The 6,027-nt window shown below is 37.5% G+C and overlaps 2 long non-coding RNA genes across 2 annotated transcripts in view; both read right to left on the bottom strand.

Annotated features, from left to right (window-relative positions):
- Window positions 1–6,027, bottom strand: part of LOC107184465 — a 27,736-nt gene that overhangs the window by 6,300 nt on the left and 15,409 nt on the right. The window lies entirely within an intron of this gene.
- LOC107184466 overlaps window positions 1–6,027 on the bottom strand; it is a 17,140-nt gene that overhangs the window by 3,313 nt on the left and 7,800 nt on the right. The window lies entirely within an intron of this gene.

Below are 6,027 nucleotides of genomic sequence, written 5' to 3'. Positions count from 1 at the left end.
TTGCCAGAAAAAGTCCTGTCTAACAGTAACTGTGTTCAGTTACTTGAGAAAGATGGCCTTTTTCTTACAGTATTAATCTTCATGAAATCTTTAAGGAAGTGACAGTTGCAAGCAAGCATTAAAAAATCCTGACAACGCGAGCCAGAGTTATGCTCAGCATCCCTCTCTGCCATTGAGACTGTTCTGCCAGCTGCTTACTGCTATCGTTCTTGACTTCTAAGTGAACAACCAAGTCTTAGTTGTCAGAGAACAGTTTGGATATATCACATGCAGCTCATTTTTCTATGAGTGCTAAGCAATGGTATTCTCATCATGGATTCATAGATGGACACAGTAAGCAAAAATATACAGACTACTTTTATGAAACAAGTGTTTATAAGCAATGTAGCTTTACAAATCTCAGCAGAGGAAATGTATCGTGAATACATTATACGATCAGAAGGAGGCACTCATTTGGCTTACCACTCCAAACACTTTCCAAGTACCGGGATCCATGGAACCCTATAGGAGTTAAAGAGTATATGACAATTTGCAGCTATTAATTGGCTCATGGAGGGAGCCAGAACACTGGAAGCTAGGAATGGCAGCCTACTCAACATGATGTATATAAAGGAAAGATAAGAAGGCATGACTAGTCAAAAGCTAAATTCAAATAGCAGGAACAATTACTCCTAGAGTTGCAGAGCTGAAGATATATTGAAAAGTCATTAAGGAAGAAAGAAGGGAACCAGACCCCAATCAGAGTGAGGTCCTTGGCTACAGCCAAGCCAAAGGGATAAGCAAAGGAGGTGCAAGCCCTGAGAGCCAACCCCAGGGAAGCCAATTGTTTGCTAAAGCTTGGAAAAAGTACTGGAGTTTTGGAGGAAATTTTCTGAAATAAAGAGAAATGGGCTGTATTTCAGTCCTGGATTGCAGGTTCACTTATTTATTCAGTGAATACTTTTTGAGCACTTATTAGGTGCCAACACTCTTCTTATTAGCACAGAGAGATAAATGATGCTAATATATATATATTTTCTGGATAGGAAGCCCAGAAGATCCATTCTAGTTTGGGGTTGGAAGGAGAAGAAAGAAAACAATACAAACAAGGGGGAAAATATATAGATGGTATCTTGTTCTACTTAAAACAACAACACAGAACTAGGGTAGAGCTACAATAAAAGGAATGATATAATCTTATTTGCATTATTGAAAGTATAATCTTAACCACTATATATAGAAAGAAAGGCTTATAAACAGGCCAAAGGAAATCAGTTTAAGAATTTACTGCAGAGACCAGGTGAGAAGCAGTGCTGTCTTGAGTTGTAGTGTGTAGCTGTAGTGTGTAGCATGTGGGCATATTATGTATTATGTAGGCGTAGCTGTGAATGGAGAGCAGAAATCATTTCAAATGTATTTGGAGACACAAGCACAGGACTTAGTTGTTTGATTGGATGTGCAAGTAAAGAAAAGGGTGGGAACTAGGAGAATGCCCAGTTTCTTCAACGCATCAGTGGGGAAGATGGTGGTGTCATTAACTGGGATACAAATTACCAGCTAAATTTATCTCCAGATCAGTGGTACATGCCTAACGTGGGAACATCTCAACTGGCAAAATTGCAGACATAGGACAATTAAATCATTTCAACCAAGTCATATTATTTTAACCTCCAGGAATTAGAAAATAGCGATGTTAAGCTAACTCAGGTGTGGGCACTGCATATGAAATGTACATGTCAACGTGGGCTACCCAGGAGAAACAGCCTTAGTCAGAGTCATCAGCAGAGGATGAAGACTTCAACTGCACAGTTTTACTGTGGCCAGACAACCCCCAAGACTGAGGTTAGTCTGTGGAGTATGCAGCGATAACACCAATGTTGAGCCTTCATGCTATTATCAACTTGGCTATATTAAGATAGTCATGTTAACCTTGTTACATTATACCCTCCATTTCCCATCACCTGACTAATATAGTTGCAAAGGAGGTTACATTTTCCCAAAATTGCCTTGGGTTTCTTTTTGATCAAATAAGGCATGTCTCAGGAGCTTACAGTCGTTTAACCTCCCTTCACAAGTTAGATGAGCACTTAAAAAAAAACAAAGCCATGCAGATTTCTTTCCAATTACTAGAGTATCCTTAATGATCTGGAGATTAGCTATAGATCAGAATCATAATCGATGGAGGAAAAAATAAGATTGCATTGAAATTCTCTCAAAATTAACCTGAGATTACTTTAAAAAATGCAAACTCAGGGTAAATCACTTAGGGTAAAAAAAAAAATAAGCTTCAATTATTAGATAAGAAAGGACTAGGCAATTATGGGTAAATGACCTGAGGAGGAAATAGAGGGAATTCTAAACTAAGCAGAGTCAGCAATACATGGGGACAAGTCAAAGCACTGTGCTTGGAAGTGAACAAAAAAGAGAACCATGAGAAGCTGGAAAGTTAATACAATTAGAGTATTTAACTTGAACCCTGGGAATCTGGAAAGATAGCACTGTTTCAGGAGAAGAGCAGGAGGTCCTTATCCAAAGAATGCTGAAGTCAGGAGACCTACTTCTGGCCTTGCTTTGTTGCTAATAAGCTATAAAAACTTGGCAGTTCACTGAATTTCTTTAAGCCCTAGATCATTCATCTGTAACACGAGCATGATTGCAATATTGAACCTATCTTCATTGCTCTAAGGAAAAGCTTTATCAAATAAGTAAAAAGAACTATAAAATATAATACGTTCTTAATGGCAGTTTAGAACCCATAAATTATTGCTCCCACGGTTATGTTACACCATAAAGTGTAATTTCTCCCCATAATTGTAGAGTAACCTTCAGACTTGGGTCTTTGAAAGGCATGACAGGATCAAGTAAAGTGCTGGGAGTTTGTGCACTTATTGTTGTTATACTGTAGTTCACTTTTAAAAATTAAAAATCATCAGAAATTTTGGGATAAGGGCTAGAGTCTACATGTTTCCAACTAATAGGAAAAAAAATCTTAGGGTATATGTGGCAAGAATCATAGATATTTGAAAGGAAAGGGGGCCAGATATTCTTTATCATTCTAAAGAGCATAACTATGGGCAAATGAACCAAAGAATATTTTATCAATCTCAGTATATAACAGCACTTTCTAGTGAAGAAAAATATCCAAACATGGGATGTGATCACTTCTCAGGTACTGGAAGTTTTCAAGCATAGGTAAAAGACCATTTTCCAAGGATACTGTAGAAGGAATTGCTGCAAGTGATGGAGGCTGGAATACCTGACCTCTAACTTTGTTATTCTATATTTCTAGCCTAGATTGGAAAGAGGACACTGTAATGCTGAAGAATATGAAAGGTTATGAAGGCCTGTAAAGGTGAAGAATCAAAGGAGAGGAAAGTCCTTTAGTATTTCTTATGGGGCTGGGGACAGGTAGGATAAGTAATGTGTTTCTAAGAAATACCTAAATCTAGGACAGTGATGGCGAACCTATGACACATGTGTCAGAGGTGACACAAGAACTCATTTTTTTGGTTGATTTTTCTTTGTTAAATGGCATTTAAATATATAAAATAAATATCAAAAATATAAATCTTTATTTTACTATGGTTGAAAATATCAAAAAATTTCTATATGTGACACGGCACCAGAGTTAAGTTAGGGTTTTTCAAAATGCTGACACCCCGAGCTCAAAAGGTTCGCCATCACTGATAGGACAACAGTACCAGTTTATTCAAAATTGAGAACGAGGTCAACTGTATCTAAAAGGAACACCAACAACCATCTGAGCATATTGTTAAAGAGGAATCTGATAGGGGTAATAGTAGTTGCCTCTGTGGGAAAATAGACTGAAAGCATGGAAAACCTCTGGGGTACTGGAAATGTTTTCTATTTTGACTGGATAGTGTTCACACAACAGTATACATACATAAAAAATCAAGATGCAAAGATGCGCACCTAATATTTGTGTACTCTGTGGACTTATTGTATGTTATATTTCACTTTTAGAAATCAAAAATTATCAGAATCTTTGGGATAAGGGCTAGAGTCTACATGTTTCATACTTTCTCTAAGGGATCCTTACACACACTAAAGCAGGGGTCCTCAAACTTTTTAAACAGGGGGCCAGTTCACTGTCCCTTAGACCGTTGGAGGGCCAGACTATAGTTTAAAAAAAAAACAAACTATGAACAAATTCCTATGCACATTGCACATATCTTATTTTGAAGTAAAAAAACAAAACGGGAACAAATACAATATTTGTATTTGCATGTGGCCCGCGGGCCGTAGTTTGAGGACCCCTGCACTAAAGTTTGAGAGCCTGTCAACGTGCAGACAAATAAAATAAGGCACAGACAGGAAGCCTGTTGATTCTCCCAAGGCCACTCTGCTATTAATGGGAGGGAGGTTTCAAAGCCAGCACTTCTATGAAATAAATTAAATAATAATAATAAATCTTGAGAGTATTAACCTCACTGCCAAGTCTAGTGACTGATCTGAGACAAAACCGGTTAAGAGCAGATTAAGACCAAAGAGAATTGAAAGGGAACATCCATTCAAAATCTTAAGAGCCTAAAAAACTAGCCGAGGGCAATTCAACCTGATTTTCTGGATAACTGGAAGGGATTAAATGTTTCTAAAGGAAACAGCTTAAGATAAGGGAAAAAAGTGGGTAAAATGAGTGGACTGGATTAGATTTTTAAGAGCCCAGGGCAGCAGGAAGACCAGACCTAAATCAAGACAGTACTGGTATGAACAGAGAGCAATGTGCAACAATAACAGAAAGTTTAAAGCTAGAATCAGTGGTACTTAGCAATAACAGCAATAATTAGTTGTATTCAATATGCATTTACTGATTGTCAGATGTCTTCATTTTATCATTTGATTCTATCAACAACTCCACAAAACGAAGACTATTATTATCCCACATTTAGCAGATAAAGAAACTAAAGTAAAGCAAGAGGATAAATAACATGTCCAGGCCCCAGATAGTAAGTGGCAAATCTAGATTTTGAACCCAGAACTTTTTGGCTCCAACTGCTATATTATAATAAAGAGAGAAGAAAGAATAAAGTCAAAGATTCCACGCTCTGTAACACTAGGGACAGCTAGTACGAACCAATCTCTCTCTCTCTCTCCTCTCGCTCCTCTCTCTCTCTCTCCTTCAACTCTCTCTAAAAATCAATTGAAAAAATATCTGGTGAGGATTAACAAAACAAAACAAAACAAAAAAAGGTAGTGTTAAGCAACACAATATGTAGAAATAGGGAAATCAATGGGAACATTGTAAAGCACTTGATTCCATGATTTGACCAAGAAAATACCAAAATGGATCTGGATTTATCATATTATTGACAGAAAATGTCAAGAAATGTCACTAATCAAATGGTTGACTGCGCCCTGGCTGATGTGGTTCAGTTGGCTCAGCATAGTCCCAAGCACCCAAAGGTCACCAGTTTTAATCCCTGTCAGGGCACGTGCCCAGACTGCAGGCTTGCTCCCCAGTAGGGGGCACATAGGAGACAGCCAATTGATGTTTCTCTTTCTCCCTCTCCCTTCCTCCCTCTAAAATCAGTAAAGACATGTTTTAAAAAGTGGATGACTGGGGACTTAAAAACCCACAGATAACATAATTAATGGTGAAAGATGAAAAGTTTTTCATCTACAGATCAGGAACTAGACAAAGATGAGCACTTTAAACAGTGCTATTCAACAGTGTACTGGAAATTCTAGCCCCCATTTATTTCCAAAATGTCAAGGGCATGCCAGAAACACAACAAAACAAAACAAAACAAAAAAAGGTAGTGTTAAGCAACATAATATGTGGAACTAGGAAAATCAATGGGAACATTGTAAAGCACCTGATTCCATGATTTGACCAAGAAAATACCAAAATGGATCTGGATTTATTATATTATTGACAGAAAATAGAAATGCTTTCCAAAATGTCAAGGGCATGCCAGAAGCACAAAGTTTAATAAAGTTAGCATTAGTCAAAGCACATTACTGTAGAAAGATTTCTTCTCCAGATATCCAGACTCCCGTCAAAGGGAAAAAATCAACATAGACAAA

This window comes from Myotis davidii, unplaced genomic scaffold (assembly GCF_000327345.1).
Source record: "Myotis davidii unplaced genomic scaffold, ASM32734v1 scaffold1586, whole genome shotgun sequence".
Classification (NCBI taxonomy): Eukaryota; Metazoa; Chordata; class Mammalia; order Chiroptera; family Vespertilionidae; genus Myotis; species Myotis davidii.
Note: the sequence above shows the minus strand (reverse complement) of the source record. Positions and strands in the feature narration are given on the sequence as shown.